At 40.3% G+C, this 25645-nt stretch overlaps 1 protein-coding gene across 4 annotated transcripts in view; it reads left to right on the top strand.

Moving 5' to 3' along the window:
• Positions 1-25645, top strand: part of CHRM3 (cholinergic receptor muscarinic 3) — a 513898-nt gene that overhangs the window by 250080 nt on the left and 238173 nt on the right. For 3 of the 4 annotated variants that reach the window (XM_079900504.1, XM_079900503.1, XM_079900502.1), the window contains one exon: positions 21931-22033. The gene's annotated coding sequence lies outside the window, so the exon portion shown is untranslated. Of the gene's footprint in view, positions 1-21930; positions 22034-25645 lie in introns of those variants that run through there. The other variant, XM_079900505.1, reaches the window with a different exon arrangement.

The raw sequence follows: 25645 nt of genomic DNA, 5'->3' as shown, positions 1-25645 counted from the left end.
GGCTCTAGGCCAGTTTCACCCTTGGTGTAATTCTTTAGACTGAGGATTACCTGCGTTCATCTCACTTTACTCTCAGAGTTTGGTGCCTACCTGCCTTCCCATCTCTATAGTTCATTAACCTGCAAATCAGGCATGATATTAGTGTCATCTTGAAACATCTACTCTGTATAAACAGTGTTTCTAAAGGCTTCCCGAGTAATAGGAAATGAAATAGTCGACTTGATGCCATCCCTTTTTTGGTAAATATAAATATTAAGAAAATGTAAAGAAAAAAAACTGACATAAAAAAACTGACATATATATAAGTATTGGGATTATAAGTGATTTTTTAAATTTTAATGATTTCTTCTTTTCATATTCTCCATAATGAACAAATACTACTTACATGAGTTAAAAAAACATTACTAAAGTACTTTTTTCTAGCTTTAGTCATCATACTTCATTTTTATAACTTCTGTGTTTTATTTCTAAAAGACATATCCTTGAAATGTTTTGATGATTGTGTGCATCAAGGAGTTATTTGTTTCTATAGCAATGGTTCTCAAATTTTAGGATTTCAAAATAGCTTAGGAGGCCAAGAGAGAATTATGAATTTGGGGTTTTGAAAATGGGGATCACTTAAAGCAACTAATCTTTACTGACAACATTTTTAAGGGAAGGATATTATAATACTATGCTTTTTATACAATATACTTTTTATAATAGAAAGGATTTAGTCTAAGAATAAAAAAGGGCCTTTCACGAGAAAGGCCATAGGTGTATTTGCAGCAACGTTTACGCATGATATATTTATATATGTATATACTATTTCAACTTCATTAAACTTCTATTTAATGACATATACTGAATAAATTATTTTGGAACCAGCCATTTTACGGTGGAACATGACGAGGAGCTGGAATACCTAAAACGTCTCAGTGTTCTTTCTGTAATTTTATTCCATTATAAAATTACCCAGCTTTACACAGGATATTGAGAAAATGGAAACAATAGTCTTTAATACTGTTGCACTCAATTTGGAATGTTTCCAGTAAATTGAGAGAAACCAAGGTAGAACACCACCCTGCCAAAATTTTTCCACTGCAGAACCTGGTATTAAGGATTGAGCTGACTGGCTAACAAGGTGGGCTCAGCAGTTATGGGCCCTGATGATTCAACACACAAAGGTCAGCAGCTTATGTGAACTATTCATCAAGATTGCTACCAGAATAGGTGTTTGAGACTCCCTTTTCTTCTTTAATTCCCTATTATACTATGATACTTTTTTCTCGATCAGAAATCTATATTAGGTACTAAATCTCACGATATCACCAATTTCTAACTCCCGTTTGATTCTGTGATTTGAAGTTTGGACAGGTAAGTCACTGGACCTCAGAAAGTGTTCACAGTGGTAGGCTGCCTTTTAAAATAAAGCAAAATCTCATGAAAAATCTCATCTGTCTCCACTGCCCTTGGTTGCTTTGTGGGCTTCATATGTCCTTTAAATAACTAACATATTCTTCCTCCTACATTCCTTGGAGAGAAATTGCAAGGTTTATCTTCTTACTCTGACAGCTTTGTTGTTACATCCTTAGTGAAAAATTGAGGACAATGGAGTATATTTTATGGGGGTTATCTTAAGTGGTCTAGTATGTGCCTCTCTGTTAAGTTCAATTTGCAGTTATTAATATGCTCTGTTTATGGGTCTCTCTAATAAGGAAAAGTTCCCAGATTACGAGTTAAATACCTAAAAGAGCTGAGACCATCTATTGAGGTCTACTCTTTTATTCTGATGAGTGATTCTCTTTGGATTTCAAACAGTGAGATGGGTGTATTGTTATCATATAAATCTGTAGCTTTACCATGGGCTTCCTCTGTGTGATTCACTATACAATTCTAATGTCATTTGTACTGATTGACAAATAGGTTTTATTTCTCATACTAACTAGTAGACTGAATATGGGTCTTGTGTTGAAAGGCATCCCGAGGCTTCCTTGGGCTCGACCAGAAGGAATGTCAAGATTGATTCATGATTTCTATAAAACGACAAGAGCAACGAGTTGCAGCCTGAGCGCCAGAGGGTTGCCACCCCTAATTTGAGATAACACGTTTAAGCTGTACTCTGTAATGTAACGTTTATTTATGTTGTTCTCCAAGATCTTTCCATAAATCCAGACTTTCAATTTCATTATGTTTGCTTAGAATGCCTGGTATATTAGGATCCAATACATAATAATAATTGTTTGATTCATGGATATGAAAATTATCCACTATTGTGGCACCTAGAAGTTGCCAAGTTGTAAGAAGTATCTGTGCATCCTCTTGGCTTCTTCAAAATAATTTTACTGATTTTGATTTTCAGTAGGTACACTTATTCCATATCCACTGTGTGAAAACACTAGTCCAGTCAAAGTTCTTTATTCTCCATGGTTGTTTTTCCTTCTGCTCCAGGTTTTCATACCTGCACAGGTATGAGTGTCTTTATCTTCTGTTTCAAACTGTCTGCTTTTGTGCCTGTCCTCTGCTCCTTATGTCTCTGGGGAGAAGGGGCTTTTCCCCTTCACCTCTAAGTAAGCCTCTGCTCTGCCGTTATCCTCTGTCCCTCCTGAGCTCTTGTAGCTCAGCTCAGTTGTTCCCAAGATTTCTAATAACTGCCCTGTTGTCCTCTTGTCTGGAGCCTTCCCCTCTCCATAAAAGATGTACTTGTCTCTGCTATTTCACTATAAGCTGCACTTCATCTTGCTCTCTCTGTCTCTCACCTCCAGCTTTCATCCCCTTTTTCCCATCTGACAGGTGCCTCTCTAGCCTCCAGACCTTCTTTCTCTTAAGAAGCTTGATATGATGATGGAAATGTTCTACATCTGTGTAGTTCGGTGAAGTAGCCGCTAGGCTCTTGTGGTTACTGAACACCTGAAATGTAACTAGCGTGACTTGAAGAAATTATTTTTTTCTTTGCATTTAATTTAAATCTCAACCATTCCCATATGGAAAATGGCTACAATAGTGGGCAATGGGTCAACCTTCTCACCCACAGAACACCAAGAATTATTTGAATCTATCTTCTCAGTTCTCCAAGGATAACCAGTACTATTCCAAGATACGTAGAAGAGAAGTTAAGCCCTTACATACAGTAGATGCTTGACAGCATTAGAACTTTCTGCTTTCTGCTTAGGTAACTGAAGTCTTTCTTCCCTGACCATTTGAAAGAGGAAGTTTAAATATCTGTCATTTGCGAATATGACAGAAAATATCTGTCACCAGCATGTCTAAAAGGCAGTCAGCGTACGTTTCTCATTCGCACCTCCTAACTCTCTACTTTAATCAAATTGATCACTGCCCTCCAAATGCTCCTTTTCCTTCTGCTGCTCAGCCCAGTATTATGCTATATCCTCAACCACTTATATCTTTCTTCCTCTCTCCACTTACCAAACTATATACTTTCTTCAAGGCTCACTTCTTGGCTTTTCTCAGAAGCTTGCACAGACCAAATGAAGCCTGTGAAAAGTGGAATCCTCCAGTCTTTAAAAATTATTTATCTATTGAAGTTTTACTACATTCTAGGCAAAGAGAAGAGTGGTTAATAATAATAGATTAATATGGGTTGAAATCTGAAGTGCCAGATCCTCTTCTTAGCTCTATGTGCCTGATTCATTTCCTTCTCATAGTACACAGTGTGATAGTAATAATATATAAATTTTACACATGAGGAAACTGAGGCATCCAAAAGTACCATGCTCAGTCTCCTGGTCAGTAATTGACAGTAAGGTCCTGCTCTTACAGAGTTTCTATCAGGGGACTTGCCAGTTCTTCATGTTCCTCAACAGTACTAATGGATTTCTAGTTCTGTTCTGTTTTACCCTTTGATTACTAAGCATCTCACAGATGTAGACCTTTCCTTCCCAGTAACAGTCTAAACTCCTAATATAGGGACCAAGCTGTTTGTTCCTTTGTGTCCAGCAAGAACCTAAGATCACATTTTAGGCAATAGTTTCCACACCACAGATATGACCCACTCGTAGGTTCTGAAATCAGTTTACTGTTTGCCTACTTCACAGCCAGACTGTTTTAATGAGATAGAATGCAGTAATATCAAACTGTGGTACATCCATACAACAGAATATTATACAGCAATGAAGAGAATGAGCTCTCGAAGACATGCAGGAACCTCAAATGCATAGTGCTATGTGGAAGAAGCCAGCAAAAAAAGCTCCGTGCTGTGGGATTCCAATTATATGACTTTCTGGAAACAGGAAGACTATGGAGATAGTAAAAAGATAAGCCGTTGCCAAGGGTTGAGGGAGAGGGAAGGAGTTAGTGATGAATAGATAGAGCCCCGGGGGGGTGGTTTAGGGCAGTGAAACTCTTCTTCATGTCATGGTGGACACATGCCATTATACACTGTCAAAACCCATTGAATGTACAACACAAAGAGTGAACCCTAATGTACACTATGGACTTTAGTTAATAAAGATGTATAAATATGTGTTTATTAATTGTAACAGATATACCACAAGAATGCAAGATGTTAACTATAAGGAAAATGGAGGCTGGGGGGAGTGATGAGAGAGATAATATGGGAATTCCCTGTGGTTTCTGTTCAGTTTTTCTTCAATCCTAAAACTACCCTAAAGAATAAAGTTTATTAATGAAAAAAGTGGCACAAAATATCTAAGAACACCATGCACTGTGAGAATAAATATTGTTACAGGAAACGTTTGTTGCAGTTTTAGATCCTCATTTGTGTACACAGGTACATGGGTACACTTGGTTGCAATGTAAAAAAATACGGATCTGATTGCCAGTAAGAAGTCAAAAAAGGTTGAAGGTCACTGTTTCAGAGATTATTGTAAATACAAAACAACTATTTTCCAGCTGATTGAAAACCATCTTAGAATTCTGGTAATGATTGTAAGCTTACCTCACGTAAGTAGGAACAGTCTTTCATCCAGACTTTAGTAGGTATGAAATGTCACCGGCGTAATGTATCCGTTTTCTAAAATGATTATACATGATAGTTATAGGATGCTATATGAAAGCCTTTAACCATGTGATATAACAGAATTAACCCAAAAGGTATAGATGACAAAATGGCTCTTGTCTGAACATTTTTCAGCCTTCCTGACTGGATGTGGTAGCTACCTATTCAGGTTTTAGTAAGATACTGGGAGTATCTTGATTTTTTTAAGTTGAGGTATAGTTGATTTACAATGTTGTATTAGTTTCTGGTGTACAGCAAAGTTATTCAGATATATATGTGTGTGTGTGTGTGTGTGTGTGTGTGTTCTTTTTCAGATTCTTTCCCATTATAGCTTATTACAAGATATTGAAAGTTGTTCCCTGTGCTCTACAGTCGGACCTTGTTGTTTATCTATTTTGTGTGTAGTAGTTCTGCTAATCCCAAATTCCTAATTTATCCCTTCCCCCCTTTCCCCTTGGTTAGCCATAAATTTGTTTTCTATGTTTGTGAGTCTGTTTCTGTTTTGTACATAAGTTCATTTGTATCGTATTTTAGATTTCATACATAAGTGATACCATATATTTGTCTTTCTCTTGTCTGACTTACTTCACTTACTATGATAATCTCTAGGTCCACCTATGTTGCTGCAAATGGCATGATTTCATTCTTTTTTATGGCTGAGTAATAGTCCATTATATACAAGTGGTATGTGTATATATATATATGCCACATCTTCTTTATCTATTCATCTGTTGATGGACACTTTGGTTGCTTCCATGCCTTGGCTATTGTGAATAGTTCTGCTATGAACATTGGGGTGCATGTATCTTTTCAAATTAGAGTTTTCTCTGGATATATGCCCAGGAATTGGATTGCAGGATCATATGGTAACTCAATTTTCAGTTTTTTTAAGGAACCTCCATACTGTTTTCCTTAGCGGCTGCACCAATTTACATTCCCACTGACAGTGTAGGAGGGTTCTCGTTTCTCCACACCTTCTCCAGCATTTATTATTTGCAGATCTTTTGATGATGGCCATTCTGACTGGTGTGAGGTGATACCTCATAGTTTTGATTTGCATTTCTCTAATAATTAGCAATGTTGAGCATCTTTTCATGTGCCTACTGGCCATCTGTATGCCTTTGGAAAAACTTCTGTTTTGATCTTCTGCCCATTTTTTGATTGGGTTGTTTGTTTTTGTTGTTATTGAGCTGTATGAGCTGTTTGTGTATTTTGGAAGTTAAGCCCTTGCCGGTTGCATCGTTTGCAAATCTTTTCTCCCAGTCTGTACGTTGTCTTTTCTTGATTTTTCTTTTCAATACAGCAGAACTGGTTTATAGCCTCAAAACAATATCAGGCCTAGTTTTTAGGAAATATCTGAAGTAACCCATGAGCATAGAGACTGTATTTATTTGGTTCCTACTGTTGTCCCCTAAGCTTGCTAAGAATAGGTTCCCAATAAATACAAGTCGATTTTAGACTGACTAAAGTTAGCAGTTTTATGCAATTGTTAAAAAAGGATAGGAGTGTTTATTTGGTGATTTTGTTTTTGTTACAGGTTGGTTGGTTTTCATCTTTCTTTTCTTTCTTTTGGGGTTTTTTGGTGTTCTTTCATTTTTTCTAAATATCTCACATGGATTCCCATGTCTGGGAAACAGGAGGTCTTAGTTTGGGAGCCAGTGCGGTCCTGGTGCTGGAGCAGCGCTGAGTTGGAGCTGAGAGGGGCTGCTGTCCCGTCCGCTCTGCTTCCTCAAGTTTTTCAATCTCACCTCTTTTGTTCTTTCTTTTTCTTCTCCCCTCTTTCAATACAGATCACCCTGAGAGCTTTGACTTTTATCTCAGCAAACTTACAAGAATATCAGAAGAATTAACACAATGAATTTTAATTTTGTCAGCAGTTTGCTAAACTCCCAGACCCCATTTACTTCACATTTCTTTTTCTTACTTTTCTTTACCTTGCTGCCCATCCCAAGAGAGTGAAACATGAATGCTTCCCTGTTGCAAATATACTGGAAGGTGATCGAATCACATATCAGTGCTGTAATGGCCAATGGAATGGAATCATAGGAGAGAGGAAGAATATACAGTGGTAAATTAATTTCTAGTTTATGGCCTAATTATCTTTAGTCCGATTTATATTCTTAAGGAAGAATAAATAAAACCAAAGTCGTTCGTATTAGGTTTCCAGTGCAATAACAAGCTAGTCTTATATCTGGGACAGGAGTTGACCAATGCCAGTTTACTCTTATATTTCGTACAATGTCAATCAAAATACATTTATTTTGCAGTGTGTTAATTATAGTCAGTCCTTACCAGTAGAAGACTCTTTCAGTATTCCTTTGGAGACTTTTTGTAAAAATACACATCCTTGTGCCCAGTCTCAGGCCTCTAGAATTAGAATCTCTGGAGATGTACCAGAAATCTTTCGCTCTAAAGAAGTCTCTGGGGAATTTCGATGAGTTCATCAGCTTAGGGAACCAGTGGGATAAAATCTTGGTACAATCTTGGATGGTAAGTGAAAGTCAATTACATATCAGAACAATTTTCTAATATATATACATGAAACACTTATAAAAAATAACAGTGTTTTATTTCTTCTTAGTCACGAAACCAAGTTTCACAAATGTGATACTCGGATTTATCCTCTGGGTCTTGCCTGTGGTCCCCATGAAGTATTGAAAGCTACCAAAATCCTAATGTCATCTCCACTTAAAAATACTTTTATGACGTCAGACAGCAATAGATAAGCATTCAGTTATCTAAGAACCCTCTTTGTCTGTAAATACTTAAGACTCCTTTCTTTTCAAGCATAAAACAGTATCTTCACTTAAATTGTTCTATTCAGTCCAGCTCTATTAGTTCATGTACACAGCCAGGGAAGGAAAATAGCTGTTATTCCATGTTTGGTTTATCACTGATTCAACGGTATCAAAGTTTTTCAAATTCCTCTTTGTGTGCGGCCCCGTTCTTTGTGCCCTACACAAAGTGAAAGTTGCAAGCACACTGGTCTTGCTTCCTTTGAACTAATGGGGCCTTCTATATATATCCAAAATACTTTCCAAACGTTTTCATTTTTTATTCTGTGACATAGAGAACACAATTACCCTTGTTCCTTTGATGGAGAGACCTGTACCATGTAGAAAGTTTATTTTGTTCGCCACACCTTTTTTTTAGTGTTTATTTTTGGCTGCGTTGGGTCTTCATTGCTGCGCTCGTGCTTTCTCTAGTTGCGGCGAGCAGGGGCTACTCTTCGTTGCGGTGCGCGGGCTTCTCATAGCGGTGGCTTCTCTTGTTGCGGAGCATGGGCTGTAGGCACGCAGGCTCAGTAGTTGTGGCTCATGGGCTCTAGAGCACAGGCTCAGTCGTCGTGGCGCACGGGCTTAGTTGCTCTGCGGCATGTGGGATCTTCCCGGACCAGGGCTCGAACCCGTGTCCCCTGCATTGGCAGGCGGATTCTTAACCACTGCGCCACCAGGGAAGCCCGACCACACCTCTTATCTTCAGAATCTTGCCTTGTGAATTCTGGGCTCTTTTTCTTCCTCAGTCTCCTACGGAGACTGTGCTGCGAGTTCCCTTCAGGCCACACCAGGCATCTTGTCCAGACCCCTCATTGCCACCCTCTCTGACGCTCCGGCCTCTCTCACCCCTTCCTCTGGACTTGCCCCGTCACCCTCCTTGAAGCCCGCCTCTTCTCATGTTTCAGTGTCACAGGATATTATTGGGCAAAGCCACAAGGCTTGTAGACAAGGCTCATTGTAACTGTGGCTCCTACTGCCTCCTCAGCAAGCCTTCACCATGGCTTAGTCCACTCTCCAGAGTGGCTTTGCCGAAAGTTCCCCTTCAATTTCCACCCCTAATTCTATGCACCGCCCTTCTGACCCAAGCTCTCTTAGAATACCCCCATGACCTGCTTCTCTGAGAAACCTAGAGCCCACACATCTTTCCTCCAGTCTCTTCAGCACATCTGTCCTTATTCTGCCCCTTTCTCTGTCTCTGAAGAAGAAATGTCCCTTCAACTAAGACATTCACATTTCTACCTGGACTCTCATCCTCTCCCTGGTCTCTAACATCTGCCCTTTCTGCCTATTTCCTGACTTCGAATCCTGGTGTTTTAAACATTAAAACTCAATTTTTTCCTTATCACGAGAAAAAAAAATGAATAACTGTGTATGATGACAGATGTTCACTGGACTTCTTGTGGTCATCATTTTGCCGTGTTTACAAATATCGAATCGTGTTATGCCCTTGAAACTCATATAACATTATATGTCAATTGTACCTCAATAAAATTTTTTAATTAAAATTTTTTTCTTGGGAATTCCCTGTCTGTCCGGTGGTTGGGACTCTGCACTTTCACCGCCGAGGGCACGGGTTCAATCCCTGGTCTGGGAACTAAGATCCCACAAGCCACGTGACACGGCCCCAAAAAAATTTTTGTAATGTAAAATATTTCTTGACCTCACCTCCCAGCCTCCTTTCACTCCTTCAGAAAGATTCCAGTGTCTGCTGTGTGCCTGGCGCTGTATCCTCCAGCTCGCGTGCATTTTCCTGCTTTGCCTTCACTGCCAGATTCATCAGCGTTGTGTGCCCTGCCCTGCCTTCCCCTCCCCTCTCACCTTTAATTCACTGTCATTTAGTGTCTCCACTTTAATTATCCTGAAACATTGGTTTTAAACGCTATCAGTGAACCCTTCTTTTTCCTAACCTGAGCTTTTTTTTTTTTTCCCCAGTTTTTCTACCTGAAAACTTCTTAGAATTTGAGGCGGTTTTGTGACACTGCAGTCAGTATCTTAGCATCCTTGGGTTCTTCTGCTTTCTCTTGCCGGTCTCTAGGTTTGGGCTGGATTCTTCTTTTCCACCTCCTGCCTCCTGAAATAGTGATTCCCTAAAAATGAGTCTTCCTCTACTCTTTTACACTCTCTTTGCTTCCTTTTCTACATCTCTCAAGTCACTCTCCCAGCTGTTACGCAGGTAGGTCATCTTCATGTTTAATCTTTCAACTCTCTCTCCAAAGCTTAATTTCTGTGTTACTAGTTGTTTGTTTTGCTGAATGAGTCCCCCTCACCCCAGACTCAGCATCTCGAAAACACAGATCTATTTACTATGTTTCCTGAAATACACACACACACACACACACACACGCACACACACCCCTTTCCCTTTTTATCTCAAAGGAAGTACTGTCCTTCTGGTTCCTTGACCATGTAAAAATATGTAAATAATCACCTTTGTCTTTTGTATCCAGTCTGTTGAGAATTTGTCTTGTTGGGTCAGCAGGTTGACAGTGACTGATAGGCTAAGAATGCCTGGGCCTGTATTATTACTTGTATTGAGCCACCACAGACATTTCCCCAGCTAGAGCCAGAGCTGTGGCTTGACCAGCCCTTGTGGTTCCTATTATGATTGCAAGATGCACCGTAGCAAAAACCATTAGGGAACTTTGAAGAACAAAATTTATTACTCACAGGTCCTGGAGGGTACATGACACTCCTGAGAACCAGACAGCAAGGTCAAGGGTAGAGAGAGGGAGAGGGCGTGCAGACCCGAGACTCTGTCTTTATTGGCGTCTAAGGGTGGGGTCACTAGGGTTTCTCAGGTTCACTCTTTATTGGCAAATTTAAGACAGAAGAGCAGGAATTAGGGTGCAGGAAGGGGAAAGCAGGGTCACTCAGTAGGTTGTTATCTAGGTCACCCAGTTCTTTCTACGAGGGGAACTTGTGCGCGGGACAGCACGGTTTCTTATCTAGTGGCTTTATTAGCGGCTGTGTCACACAGCTGGCAGCATGTTTATTGAGACTTTGAAATGGGTGCTTAATGTCAGGAACTTACATTACAGTCAGAAAGCTCAAAGTCAGGCATTTACACTCAGAACTCTGGTGACACGTTTTCTTTGGCACCTGCCCCTTATTCCACCCACCTGAACATCCTTCTCTGTTTCTCTGTGCCTGGTACATTGCAGTCATCTCCCAGGATCTATCAAGACCTCGTCTTTTCTTATGATCCCCACCATGACTGCACCCCACGATCCCTCTATTTCATTGCTCTCAGTTACAGGGTGATTATCATTTAACTTCTGGGCAGGTCTTCAGTGTGAATTTAAACTGTAAAAATATAAAGTTCCATTGCAGGAAGGGGGACCCCTTCCAGGGCCTGAGAGTGGACTCGTCGTGCCTAACACTTGGCAATGAATTGTCCGAGGAGACACACATACTGACAAAGCAAAAGACGTTGTTAGAAAGGGATGCCTGGGCGGAGAGCAGCAGGGGAAGAGAACCCTCGTGGCTCGCAGTCTGAGGTTTTCTGGTAATGGGGTGAGTTTCCGGGTTGCCTCTGGCCAGTCATCTTGCTTGGCCCATGCTGGGTCTGACTCAGGCTCCTTCCTGGTGACACGCGCATCTCTCAGCCAAGGTGGATTCCAGCGTGAGGGCTTCTGGGAGGTTGGCAGGGCATGTCGTCGGTCCCCTCCCTCCTCCTTTCGGCCCCTCCCGAATTCTTCCAGGTTAGTGTAACAAGATGTACTGTGGGCTGGCGTGTCCTCCCTCCCTTCTGCCCCTCCTGAATTCTCCCAGTTAGTTTTTCCTGGAGGCAGTGGGATCTCCTGTTGTGAGACAACTCAGGCAGGCAGTTATCCTCATTCCTGGCTAAGGCAGGTGGTTTCGGTCAACAGTTCCCTAAGAGTTCCGTGAAGAATCTGAAGCCCAAAGGGGAGAAGTAACTTTCTCAAGGAAATATTCCTTCATTTTCTCCTTCCGCACATGCCACCTCCTATAAATACGGGGACAGGCACTCGTGGAGCCCCCTGACATGTTCGCTGCTGCTGCCTCCCGACCTTTTCCTGATCGCTCTGTGTCCGAATCCCCTCGTCTTCAGTGTGTTCTTGTCAAAACCTGACCCCACTCCACAGGTTCTAGCACAAATCAACTTCCTCTTTGTCCTCTTTCACTGTCTTCCAGGGCCTGAGGGACACCAGACTCATCCTTCTCTGCTCTTGTGGCTTTACAACCCTGTGATGACCCCTGTTGTCTTTCTCATACAGCTTAAAGCCGTGTGCAGTCAGTGTTTTGTGTTGAATCACTTTGAAATTGAACAGTGTGTGCAGACTCTAAGCACTTGATTTTATCAGGAATTTACTACTACTTAGAAATGTTCCTTAGTCATCACTTAAGGTCGAAATGCTTTGGAAATTTGATTTGGCCTATGGTTCTCTAGCCTCTTGCCCTGTGTCCAGTCGGCATAGCTTCTAGATCTCTTTGATGTAAAAACCACCTCTAGTGTGTCAGTCTCCTACTCAAAACATTTCAGCGACTGTGCTGCTCTCAGGCTAAAATACGAGTTCCTGAGGACCAGCGTTCAAGGCTTTCCCAAGTTGGGCTCCAACCTGATTTCCTCTATCTCAGCTCAGTGTCATTCTCCCTTGGTCCCACATGGTGTGTCCTCTCTGTTCTTGATTCTTAGCCTTTGTTTTTATTGTCCCCCATCCCTGAAGCACCTCCCTCCTGTTATTTTATGAGTTTTACTCATAATTTGAGATCTAGCTTATCTCCCACAAAGCATTTCCTTCTCTCTCAGTTTATCCTTTCTGAATCTGTGCTTTTCCCATGACGCTATAGTCCTCACTGCCAATAACACGAGCACCACGTTAGATAGAGAGATAGATAGGTAGGTAGGTAGATAGATAGATGGATAGATAGATAGATGGATAGATGGATGGGTGGATGGATAGATAGAGAGATGAATGGATGAATACATAGATGGATGGATTCACATTATATATATAATATACATATATATATATATAACTTTTTATCATGTTACTTATGACGTGATTATCTTTTTGCCTAAAAGAGAAAATAAACTTCCCAAAGGCAACGAAGATAATTACACTTCTCTACATCCCACAAAGACACTAGTATATCATGCTTTCTACCTGTGCATTTCTTTGGAATAATTAAATGTAGAACATCTTGGTAAAGAGACAGGTGTCATATGTCCCGATCCTAGGAATTTTTCTATATCCCTTGTTCTATAGTCAGACTGTTTTTAAAATTTTTGTTCTTTAAGTTTGCTCCTAAGGTGAAACGTTTTACTAGAAGATAGAAAAGGAATGTGTCTAAAGGAAAATGAGAGCTCTGTGATAATAGGGTTGTGTGTAGCCCCTGCACAACTTCCACTCTTAAACACCCTGTGCCTTCTTGTTCTAGTTTAACATTAAGAACAATTCTCAGTTTGTCCATAAGGGGTTAGGTTCTGGAGAACAAAGTTCTAATTTAGCACATCAGAGTGTGATTGCAGCACTTACGTTCTTTGTTGGTAATTAGTACATGTTTTTTGTCCACTCTTTTGCTCATTAGAAAAACAGTTTGGGATCTTATACACAGAAACCACGGGTAGTTCTAGAGATAATAGGATCGGGGGAAAACACCATTTTCTATTTTATACATCACTAAGAAACTGAAAGGAACATTAATGTCTCTAAAGACCATCCCTGCCTACATAGTTGAACACTGCCATCTATTCAGTATATCATTAATCAGTCTATTTTGACTGACTTCATTGTGAGCTTCAATCTCCTGGAAAATCTATAAAATGATTTATAAAATCTGTAAAAATAATGTCAGCATGGAGTCTGTGTACACTCTGTGTTAGCCAGAACCGGGCTCAGCACTTCCGGACCAGAACCCTACTCATGTGACTGGGAGCCTGGAGCCAGCTTTGCCTGAAGGTAGCAATACTCCGAATGCCTTAAAAGGGGAAGGTAGGATGAAAATAATTAAGTCCAATTTTCTTTCCCTTTTAAATTTTTCGTACTCTTTCTTTGTGTTCACTGTGTTGAATTGGTTTCCTTGTTCCATTTGTTTCAGTCATCACGTTAAGCAGACTGTCATTCAGCTTTACTTAACAAAGTGGTGTTTCTCTACACCTTGCTGTTTCATTTGTTCCTGAAAGGGCCTCTCTTCTGCAGGTAGGCTTACTGAAATTCGTGATTGTCGAATATAAAGGACCAGACTGAGAGGTTTAATTAATTTTCTCTCAAATTATTCAGGTCTTGACTTATCCATGTCACACAAGTTGATTCTGTGAAAATTGCTGTTGACTAAGAGATGAAAGGAGAAAAGCAGAGAATGAAATGGAAAATGTAACAAAGATGCAGAAAGACGTTACACAGGATCAGGAGATAAGGATGCGGAGAGGAAGTAGTTAAGGCAGACATCTACCGCTAACTAATATAGTAAGAATATCTTAATTAAAGAAACGCAATCCACTAGATGTTTAAAACGTTTTAAATAAAAAAATTGCAGACATATTCAAAAGTAGACAGAATAACGTAATCAACCCCCTGTGCTGACCACCTGCCTTCAGTAAGTGGCAGTACATGGCCAGCTTATTTATTTTCTGTGGCACCCTTTTCCCACAAACACTGGATTCCTTTAAAACAAAGGTAAGACCTGTGTATTTCCTTTTGTACCTAAATTAATATTTTAATATTAAAAATTACTTAAAACTATTTTAAGAGATCAGTTCTGATATTATAAAAGAATAAGAAACCAGGTAAAGTTAATTTTAATCTCAATATTATATTGAGATATAATGTATATACAATAACAAGCACTCACTTTTAGTACATATTTGGTTGAGGTTAAACAGATTTACCTACCATGCTATTACCGCTAAATCAAGCTGTAGGACATTTCCATCACCACACAGAGTTCCTGTGTAGCCCTTCCTCGTCGATTGACATACACCCTATCCCACCCCAGTCCCAGGCAATCACTGTTCTGCTTTTTGATCCTTCGATTAGATTTCTTTTTTCTAGACTTTTATAATAATTGAGTCCCACAGTATGCACTTTTATATCTGGGTTCTTTTGCTCAGCATAATATTTTTGAGGTTTATACATGGTATTGTGAAATAGTATCAGTGATTCATCCCTTTTTATTGCATTGCATCCCTATTTAATTCCATTGTAGGACAGTAACAAGATTTGCTTTCTCCCTTCCATCTGATGGACATTTTTTTCCAGTTTGATTATGAATGAAGTTGCTTTGCTTATGAACGTTGATACACAAGTTTCTCTATAGACATATATTTTCATCTCTCTTGGGTAAATAGCTAGGAGTAAAATTGCTCAGCTACATATTAAGCGTATATTTACCTATATAATCAACTGCAAAACGGTCTTCCATAGCGGCTGTATCATTTTACATTCCTACCAGCAGTGTAAGAGAGTTACAGCTACCTCACATCCTTGCCAAGGTTACGATAACCAGTTGTTTTAATGGTGTCATGGCATCTAATTGTGGTTCTAATTTACATTTTCCTAGTAACTAACGTTGTTGAGCATCTTCTTCAGAGGACTACTAGACTCCTCAAACTTTGATCACCACTTCCTCAATTTAGTAAGGCAACCAAGCTGTGCTTGATTTCCCCTTCCTGTGCCCACTTCCCAGAAGCCTCTTCCAAACCAAGAGCCCAGTTACAGGTTTCTCTTCTCTTCTTGGTTTCCCTTCTCTGTCATCACAGTCCTATACTACTTATCCAATTCCTCAAAATAGTTATTTCATTTATTATATTTTCTCGGGGTTTTGGGGGGATGGGGGGATGCCAGGGTATAGGTTATACTCCATCCCTGTACTCTGTTATGGCTAAAAGTGGAAATCCAAGTTAGTTTTCGAGAAAGAATTTTCTAGATTTTTTTAGTTTATCAAGGGTCAGCCCAGAAAATGCCAGTCATATATGGTGGAAAAACCCTTCAACTTATTACATCTAGGCTCACTCTCTGATATTAATAGACTACAACACCAAGAAAGAAAAGGAAAACATGACCCCTTGCTGAGTCCGAGGAATTCTGCAAAACAAGAATGACGGTGGAAGGAAGGAAAGTGAAGCAGTCTAATACGTGCCTCCCAACTTTCTCTCTTGGAGTTTCAGCCCAGAGAATGAGGACTGTATTTATGAGAAGGACATGTGTACCAAGACAGGCAACTACTTCATATGCAGCCCTCTGCCAGCATCATAGCAAACTTAGCAGTTCAGCCTGGTCAATCGGAGGAAAGCCTTGGAACTTCCGTTCTGGTGTGGCATAGATAGGACCCCGGACAGCTGCAGAATGTGTCAGTGGTTCTTACCTGAGGGCTGCAGCACCCCAGGGCTGAACGTGCATCGCAGTCAGACGTCAGAGAAGGCTGCACTGTCAGCAGGAGGTTGGATGAGGCTGAGTTAAACAGAAATGTCTACCCAACTTTAATTGGTCAAGAAGTAACAAATGGTATGCATGCCAGTGGCGAGCCTAATTCTAAATGTCAGCCGTGCTAGGAGCGCCCACATGGATAAGGAGCCCTGCCGCATAGGTCAAGGGAGATAGACTAAGTCATGTTTTGAGATGCAGAACGTTTCTTCTCTTCCTGAGTTTACTGAAGCCATACCCCTCTACACTGTGTGTGTGTGTGTGTGTGTGTGTGTGTGTGTGTGTGTGTGTGTGTGTGTTTAAAGAAAGAGTGAGAGAGGAACGCTAATGGAAAGGCTGACTTACACAAAAGAGATTGAGCAGTACTTGAATTACATTTAATTTTGCATTTCTCTTTATATGTAAATGTATAAGCAACTGCCGGGGGAGAGGCAGGGGATGTGGTTTGTGAATTTCTTTTTATTTTTTTACATCTTTATTGGGGTATAATTGCTTCACAATGGTGTGTTAGTTTCTGCTTTATAACAAAGAGAATCAGTTATACATATACATATGTTCCCATATCTCTTCCCTCTTGCGTCTTCCTCCCTCCCACCCTCCGTACCCCACCCCTCCAGGCGGTCACAAAGCAACTACCAAACGTAAGGTAGATAGTTAGTGGGAAGCAGCCTCATAGCACAGGGAGATCAGCTCGGTTTGTGAATTTCTAATGATTTGTGAGATTTACAGACTTAGGATGGATGTTCCTTTGCTTTCTAAGAGCTGTTGAGCCAGGAGATAGGCCATGTAGTTTTTCCACCTTACTCTCACTTCTAGAGGGTAGGAGATATTTTGGAGCAGCAAATCCTAGAAATTTACTGCCTAAAACCAGGAATGAGATCCCGACCAGAGAGAGATGAATAGATACCATCTGAGACAAATGACGAACACTTGCTAGTTCACCCTTGTTCTTACGTGAGACAGAAGCCAGTAGCTGTGAGTTAGCTATTGTCTCTTCAAATGCACCTTCTCCCTGCCCTGGGAAGACTAAATGGCTTCCCAGGGATGGAGGAGACTCTGTTTGGGAGAGGGGTGATGTCTTAAGAAAATGAAGAAATGGGAGATTCTGAGGCTCAGCCAATTTTCTTTAGCTTTTTTTTTTCCTTTAGAAAATGGGATAGAGGGAATGTAAGAAGGTGAAAGTTATGTTACAGTGTGGAAAAGACTGTTGATCATAGATTCATTTAAAATCACATGCATTAGCAATTATGTCAACAGATCTTCTTGGTTTTGTAATCTAAGTTTTCTGTGGACTGTCATTATAAGAAATTGATTGTCACCATTCTGTTAAAATATGTGTATATATATATAATCTCAGCATCATACTAAGTATATCTCTTTCATCTCCTACCTCCTTCCTCCACTATCAAATACTTAACGATGTAACAAAATAATATTTTATGTGCTGGAGACCATTTCACCATGTAAACACGTATTCCAAATATATATCATGTTTGTGGGTCTGCATTTTTATTCAGTAGGTATTTCAAATGAGTACAATTTTAAAATATATTATGAGAATGGGGTTAAGATTTTTTAATGCACTCACAGCTACTCTATCCTAGCACCACAATTTTCTTTATTCTGGTTACGTCTCTATATTGTGCCTTAGTTATTACTTTATTGGCTACTTAATATACTGTGGAGTTAATATACAAACATTTTCTTAGATGCCCTGCTGTGGGATACACAAATAGTTTCTGTTATTCACTAGTATTATGAATAATGCTACAATGAACATTTTCCTAATTTTGAATTGTTTCTTTGGGATAATTTGTGAGTGGGATTAGTAGGTCCAAAGATATGAATATATTTCAGGACCCTAAATATAGGTATGTGTGAGATCAGTGATTCAGTGGGTTCTACATATGCATAATACCACCAAAATATATGAGTTTATCCATTGTTTTCCCAATAGTCCCATCTGCATTTTATTATTTATAATTGTAGCTAATGCAGTCTGTGTCATTTTTTAAATTTTGGGTTTGTTTGATTGCTATTGAGATTTTTAAATTTACATATTGCTTACTGTTTGAGGATTACTGTGGTTTTAATTAGGAAAATCACCTAAGTATCAGGCAAACATAGTTTCAAATCCCAGTTCAGGCCACTTCTTGTTGTGTATTAAGTAAATTAGCCTCTCAAAAAAAATAATAATTCATTTGTAAACTAGTGACGATGATACCTTCTTCACAAGGTTGTTGAGATGATCAGATGAGAAATCAATGCCTGGTGTGTTAGTACTATAAGGGAAATAATTAATTCTCCTTCCCTCTGCCTGTACCTCCCTCATCTCATCTACCAATCCACCTGCCCCGACTTCTTCTTGCATGGATTAAGCATCCAGGTTCTTTTGGTACAAATTTTCATAGAACCCGATTTCTCATTCCAGAGTTTACAGGGGCTAGTTGTCAGGTTTCTCTATTTTTATTTATTTATTTATTTTTTTTTTTTGCGGTACGTGGGCCTCTCACTGTTGTGGCCTCTCCCGTTGCAGAGCACAGGCTCCGGACGCACAGGCTCAGTGGCCATGGCTCACGGGCCTAGCAGCTCCGCGGCATGTGGGATCTTCCCGGACCGGGGCACGAACCCGTGGCCCCTGCATCGGCAGGCGGACTCTCAACCACTGCACCACCAGGGAAGCCCTGTCAGGTTTCTCTAGAGAACCAATTTCTATCGTGCCGGCAAATGCTGGATTATACAGCAAATCACTGAGGTCAAATCGGTTGGACCCCATGAATTTCCTAAGTATTCATACAAACAAATGGGAAATACATTCGAAATAATTTTTTTCCATAAATTACTCATTTTAGAATGTTGTGTGTAGTCCAGTTTCTCTTTTAAATGACTTATCCAAGTTTTCTTCCATTAGGTTGCTCACAGGTATTTTTGATTCGTTTATTTGCTTCTACGTTTTGGTTTCAAATAATGCTTCTGCTTCATCTGCTCTCTGCTGCATGTCAAGAACAAGCTTACTTCTGTGGTAACAAGTGTGGTTTGTCAAGCAGCTGTAACACAAGGTCATTGCTGGAAGTTGCATATCTGGATGATACTGTCATTTGGATTTTGTCTGTCTTACATCCAGTGTCTGTCTGTATTCTAGGCATTACTGTTCATCTGTTGCCTGGCATTGGTTTCTATCTTGAGAGCCTCTGTAGCAGAAGCTGCCTTTTTAAGCCATCACGCTTCTTTAAAGCCAAAATAATTCCTAATATGTTGTAAGGTCTCAGAAAGCCTGTAACAAGCATACAGTTTCTCAACTGGAAAAGCATTGAAAATAAAAACTTCTATCCTCTTTCATGAGGGCGAGGAGATTTCAGGGCTACCGAAATATTTTTCCAGTCTCTCACCTTCATGATGAGAAATTGAACTGAGTAAGATGTATTCTAAGCAGTTTCACTTCAGGAGTTTAAAAGAGAAAAAGTGGGAGGAGAGAGAAGAGGAAGGGAAAAAATCCTCTACAATCTTTCCAGCCTCAGCAACTATATTTCTCATCCTTTGGAGAATGCCACAGGCTCCTTTAGAGTTTTTCTTATATAAGCTATGTGTCATAGACAAGGTTTCTTCATTTTTGCATTACTAAACCTGCTTTGCCCTCATCTCCATGCTTTCTCTCCCCATTTTTACATGTTACGAATGAGTGCTGGACTCCATTCCTCTCTGAATAGATGCACTAATTCCAACCTCTGCCTAGAGTTCAAAGCCCTTTTATCCACACACTACATCAGCAAAGTTATTAAAGTGCTGGTGAAGTCAGAAACGAGAACCACCAGGCCTGAGAGAGGCTCATATATAACAGTTACGTCCACAGAGGGCGTTTGAGGATCAGAGCTGGGTGTAGACAGAATCACCGGTTTCTCCACGGTTGCTGGACCAGTCTTGCCTTCAGTATGGCCACACGGAGAACTCTTTTATTAAAGATATCAAAATCCAGGTGAAAACATGTGGAATTAATCACAATTTTTCTATCCCACGCTTGACTTCCTGAAATTGGAAACAGGAAAGGTGATGGTGGCCGTGGTTTGGTTGTACCCGGAGTCCACACGGCAGTACAGTCGGGAAAGCACACGTCATGAAATAGGACAGAGACTGGAACGTCCATACCACATGCCACATGCACCGCTCCCTGCACAGAGAGGGCACTGGACTGGTCTACACGAATCACTTTTTTTTTCCAATTGTATGAAGCTTTTAAATTTTTTATTTTTATTAAATGTAGGTGATTTACAATGATTCAGGTGTAGAGCAAAGTGATTCAGTTTTATACACACACACACACACACAGACACACACACACACACATATGTATGTAACTTCAGATGCTTTTCCATTATAGGTTATTACAAGATATTGAGTAGAGCTCCCTGTGCCATACAGTAGGTCCTTGTTTATCTACTTTATAGATGGTAGTGTGTATCTGTTAGTCCCAAATTCCCAATTTATCCCTCCCCCACCTTCGTTTTGGTAACCATAAGTTTATTTCCTATGTCTGTGAGTCCGTTTCTGTTTTGTAAATAAGTATATTAGTCATAAAAAAGAATGAAATACTGCCATTCGCAGCAACATGGATGGACCCAGAGATTATCATACTAAGTGAAATAAGTCAGAGAGAGACAAATCCCATATGACATCCCATCGATGCAGAATCTGAAAAATGATACAGATGAACTTACACCAGTTACCTTCAGGTCTTGGGCAGACCCCTCAGCCTTGTGAAGCCACGATGCGATGACGTGTGTAGAGGAGCTTGGGAATAGGTTCAGCTTCTATACAGTTGTTGGAGTGGGTGCTTTCGTTTGTACCGCCGTGCCGTGGACTGATTTACAGCCCTTTAAATCTGTAAAAGGATGTTCCGCCATTTCCTTTGTGCATGTTCTGTTCCCTCACATTATTGTAGGCCCGATATAAGGCAGCTTTCAGAACATGCCGTTCTCCCTCACAGCTTCCTGTGTTTGAACATGCTGCCTGAATAACACCCTTCTCCTCCCTCAACCCTGCTTCGCCGGCATATCTCTTTGTCTGCCTGTCACTCTTCTACTCAACATTCAAGGCTCAGCTTAAAGACTCTCTGCTCAGTGATGCCACCCCTGTACCCTGTCTGCACTGGGAACACAATGACTGAGTCCTCAGGGTTGATGAGGGTCCAACGTGGCCTTGCCCACTTGAGTGGACTTGGGTTTTTTGAAGGCAGGACCAAGTCCTATTCATTTTCTCAACACAATATCTGGTTCATGTTATTCACTGAGTAAATATTGATCAAAATGATGGATGAATGTCAAATACTTGTTGCCATGAAATAAATTGTACTAGTCAGGTGAGTGGTTCTTCGCTAATTCGCTATGAAACTTGTGAAGGAAACTCAACACTTAGCTTTCTATATGTGTTTTAAATATATGTGCCTCATGTGCATATTTTAATGGGGAAGCATATAAAGTACTCCCAGCTATTGGAAGTTTCAACCTGCGAACATGTGACCGTATATGACAGAGTCTACGAGATGTGGCATCTCGTGGAAAAGTAGGGTACACAGCTCACTGTTTCCCCAGTAACTGCCGTGGATCACTCCTGCAGCAGGATGCTAACAGGTATTATGGAATGAAAGGGTTTCCTTGATGAGGTCCATTTGGGGAAAGTCTGGGATAAATCTCCATTTATGAAATCTGTCATTTAATTAAAATGCCATTTCACAATCAAGTGATCCAAGTATCCTACTTCTTCTTTTACCTTGTTTTAGATTTATTTACTCCTTCTTTATTTGTTTGGTTTTCAGCTTTTGTGGTGACATGGCATCTGGTTTTTTTCTACACGGAGAGTTCAGCACACAGCACAGTCCTTGATACATTGGATTGGTTTGATGATCCTACCTGGAACAGGTACATAAAAGCTTCAGTGTTTGCTTACCCATTCTTTGAATCATACCTAAGGATGTTCAGCCATGTCTGCTTTTCTTGTTGTTGACTGAGGATGAAATTTGTTCTGGAGAGTAAAATTCACGTGTCAGAGATGACCTTTGTCTTTTCTACTTAGCGTATGTGTTTATAGTATGACCTACAAGACTCCCCAAGACCCTTCATTTCCTTTGTTATGGGATTAATATAAATTAAGAATACATTCATGCCAGTCGAGAAAGGAAATTCCATGCTCATATGGTTCTGAAACTAATAAGATTTAATATACAACTCTATGGAACTCAAGTATATGAAATATGACAGATCCCCTGGTATGTTTATAGATATAGTATCTGTAGCTCAAAAGTCTAACAGAAGGATGTAAACTTTTTTTCCCAAAATTAGTTCAGTCTTGGACAAAATTGAGTACCAAATTATGAACTAAATGGGAATTAACTAATGATCCTTTGATCCTCTTAGGTTTTGTGACAAGTACTCCCTTGGTATATAATGACATAAATATGACATAAAACCAAAAAAAATACAGTATTTGAAAGTTTCATGGTTTAATGAATACTCTTGAAGGGAATATTCTGAAATTAGATTCTCATGAGATATAAGCCTTGGAACTCCTGATTTAATTCAGTTCAGACTACTTTGATGAGTACTCTGTGTGTGTGTGTGTGTGTGTGTGTGTGTGTGTGTGTGTGTGTGTGTGTGTATGTGTGGTATTTTATCACTAACAGATACTTTATTACGAGATTCATTGCTTTATTGTATTCAACTTTCAAAATATTGTTGGGAACGTGGTAGACTTGTTGAAATTCTGGTATGTATTTAGAAAAGCGTCCGATGTATATAAATTGTATTTTCAAAAGTAAAACTTTATAACAGCCCCCCTGACCACCCCCTCCCCCCAAAAAAGTCTGCTGAAAACCACATTTGAGAAGTAGCACAGACCTGAGACTTAATAAGATATAAGATATCTGCTTAATATATCTGCTTAAGATATCTTAATATCTGCTTAAGATATCTTAATAAGATATCTGCTCCTTAACCCATAACCTTGGAAAAACAAATTATGCTTCCTTAGAAAGGAGGAGGGGGGAAGGAGGGAGAGAAGGAGGGAGAAAATAAATTCACAATTGCAGTGCACCAAATACTCCAGGTCACCTTTATTCTTAATGAGGTATCAAGTAATTAATCGATGTGTTTCCAGGAGTCTCCAGAGAATTTCACTCCTGCATTCTGTGACAGTCTGAGATCCATAATTAGAGTTTAACCTCCCTGATTTAAGGCAGAAGTTGCGACTGGTCCCCTGAATGTTAGGGCTATCTTAGGTTGTTTATTTTATAGTTTTGGTGAGTTTTCTTTGGCCTACACACAATTGATACACATGTGTTTAAAAAATTGCCAAATCAAAACCATCAGGAGAGTTCACATTCAAATCTGGGCTTCCAGTCTTCTTTTCCTCTGGAAATTGCACTATAAGTAAACTAGTTACTCATCTGCCACAATTGTAGCTGTCATACAAATGACCTCCCTCGTCTTAACCTCTCCACGTCTAATCCATCAAGTCCTCCAAAGCCTTGCTGGGACCCAGTGGTTCTCAGCCCTCACTGTGAAAAGGTCATTTCCTGAGAGCTCAGGCTGCACCCAGAAAAGTAAGCCAACAGCTCTGAGGGTGGAGCTGGGCTTCAGAACTGTAGAAGGCTCTTCAGATGATTCTGATGTGCAGCTGAGGTTCCGAACCACTGACCTAACATCTTCATGTCTCTGTGTCAAAGGCCATGCCCCCAGTCCAAGTCACATTCACCACTTTCTGGTCTCAGCCGTCTTCCACTGTCATCCCTAAATCACCTTCTCATTTCTATTCTTGTCCCTGTTCGATCTCATCTTCACCCAACTGCCAGAGTCATTGTTTATAAATAGAAACATATCTGGTCAATGCCTGGCTTAAAGCTCTTCAATAATAATAGCAGTAATGATATCAACTGATGATGATCATTGCTACCTGGGTTGAATAAAGAATCTGAGTTGAGCCTTTGTTGAAGGATCAAGTCATTCATTGAGACATTAAGTATCAGAAGCAAATGGGGGAAAGGGCACAAAAGGTGTGACCGAAGGTACCAAGGAAATTTTATTCCATTTCCACATGGGGCCTGTTGCCTAATGTGACGATACCTTCCCCTTGCCTGCCCCTCCAGGTAGTGACCCTTAGGCCAAAAGCATTGCCGACTTCTGCCAATTGGCATCCAGCCAGTGTCCTGATGTCACACGTCTATCAGAAGCAAAGGGATTTTATAGTTTGGCAGTGACATTATTATAAGATTAGTGTTCGAACACAACTACCAAAGTTTATTAAATGTCACTCCTTCGTAGTTGCGTGATTCACCCAGCAAAATAAGTTGATACTAGTAAATTTTTAGGCAGAATAACTGAATTAGGGATGTGTGTTTGTCGGGGTTGGTAGTTAAACCTGGGATCATATCTCTTGCCTGTCTGACATATAGTTCCTCCTCTTCACCAGCAAGAAATGTAAATCCGATTATTTATTTGAGCTGCAGTGGAGACTTTTTTTCTCAGAATGACTGTGTAATGACTGTGTAGACCATAGAGGTAGTTACTGAAGTCTTTCCTTTAGACTCCAACCACCCATAACTGGAGACGGTGCGCTTCCCATTGGAAGGGAAGGAGATAAGGTGTCATCAGAAAGTTTTCGTCAGACACCTTCTGACATACTGTGATGTTATTTTATTTAGAGTTTAAAAATAAACCAGTAGGGCTTCCCTGGTGGCACAGTGGTTGAGAGAGAGTCCGCCTGCCGATGCAGGGGATGCGGGTTCGTGCCCCGGTCTGGGAAGATCCCACATGCCGCCGAGCGGCTGGGCCCGTGAGCCACGGCCACTGAGTCTGCGCGTTCAGAGCCAATGCTCTGCAGCGGGAGAGGCTGCAACAGTGAGAGGCCCGCATACCGCAAAAAAAAAAACCTAGTAAATGCAAACTTCTTTGAAGCTGAGTGGAAACTTGGGTCCATGTCAGCACTCCTTATGTACAACATACTCAACTTTATTTCGTACTGGTGACATTTTTTTCCTTCAATATAAAACCATCAGTGTTTCACAGTTGACATTATAAAAAGTTCAAGTATCCGTGTTAAGACAAAAATGTGCCTCCGATGTTCAGGTAATGGAGACCAATAAAGATGCTGAAAACTCTGTTACCTAGGTATTAAATTAATTCATGAGGAATAGCTATCTCCTTTACCTTAGGGGACCTAATTTACCCAAATAATATGTCTGGGCAGAGTTATCCTTACATTTAAGGAAACAGTTGATATTTTCAGCTCTCTCCTAAATATTTATTTTGGAGGACAAATGGAGAACAAAATACACAGAGAGGCACAGCACATACACACTGAGCATCCCTAGACACAGTACAAGATAGTGCTTATTGACAAGATGCCTTTGTATTTCCTTTGGGGATCAAGCTGGATTGGCCTTGCGTATAATTCTTCTCTGTGGTGAACAGAGGTGTAATAAGGCCACAGATTCTTCTCATGTAGGAATTTCTTTGAAAGGATTCAGGCAGGGATGT

This window comes from Stenella coeruleoalba (genome assembly GCF_951394435.1).
Source record: "Stenella coeruleoalba genome assembly, chromosome: 16".
Lineage (NCBI taxonomy): Eukaryota > Metazoa > Chordata > Mammalia > Artiodactyla > Delphinidae > Stenella > Stenella coeruleoalba.
Note: the sequence above shows the minus strand (reverse complement) of the source record. Positions and strands in the feature narration are given on the sequence as shown.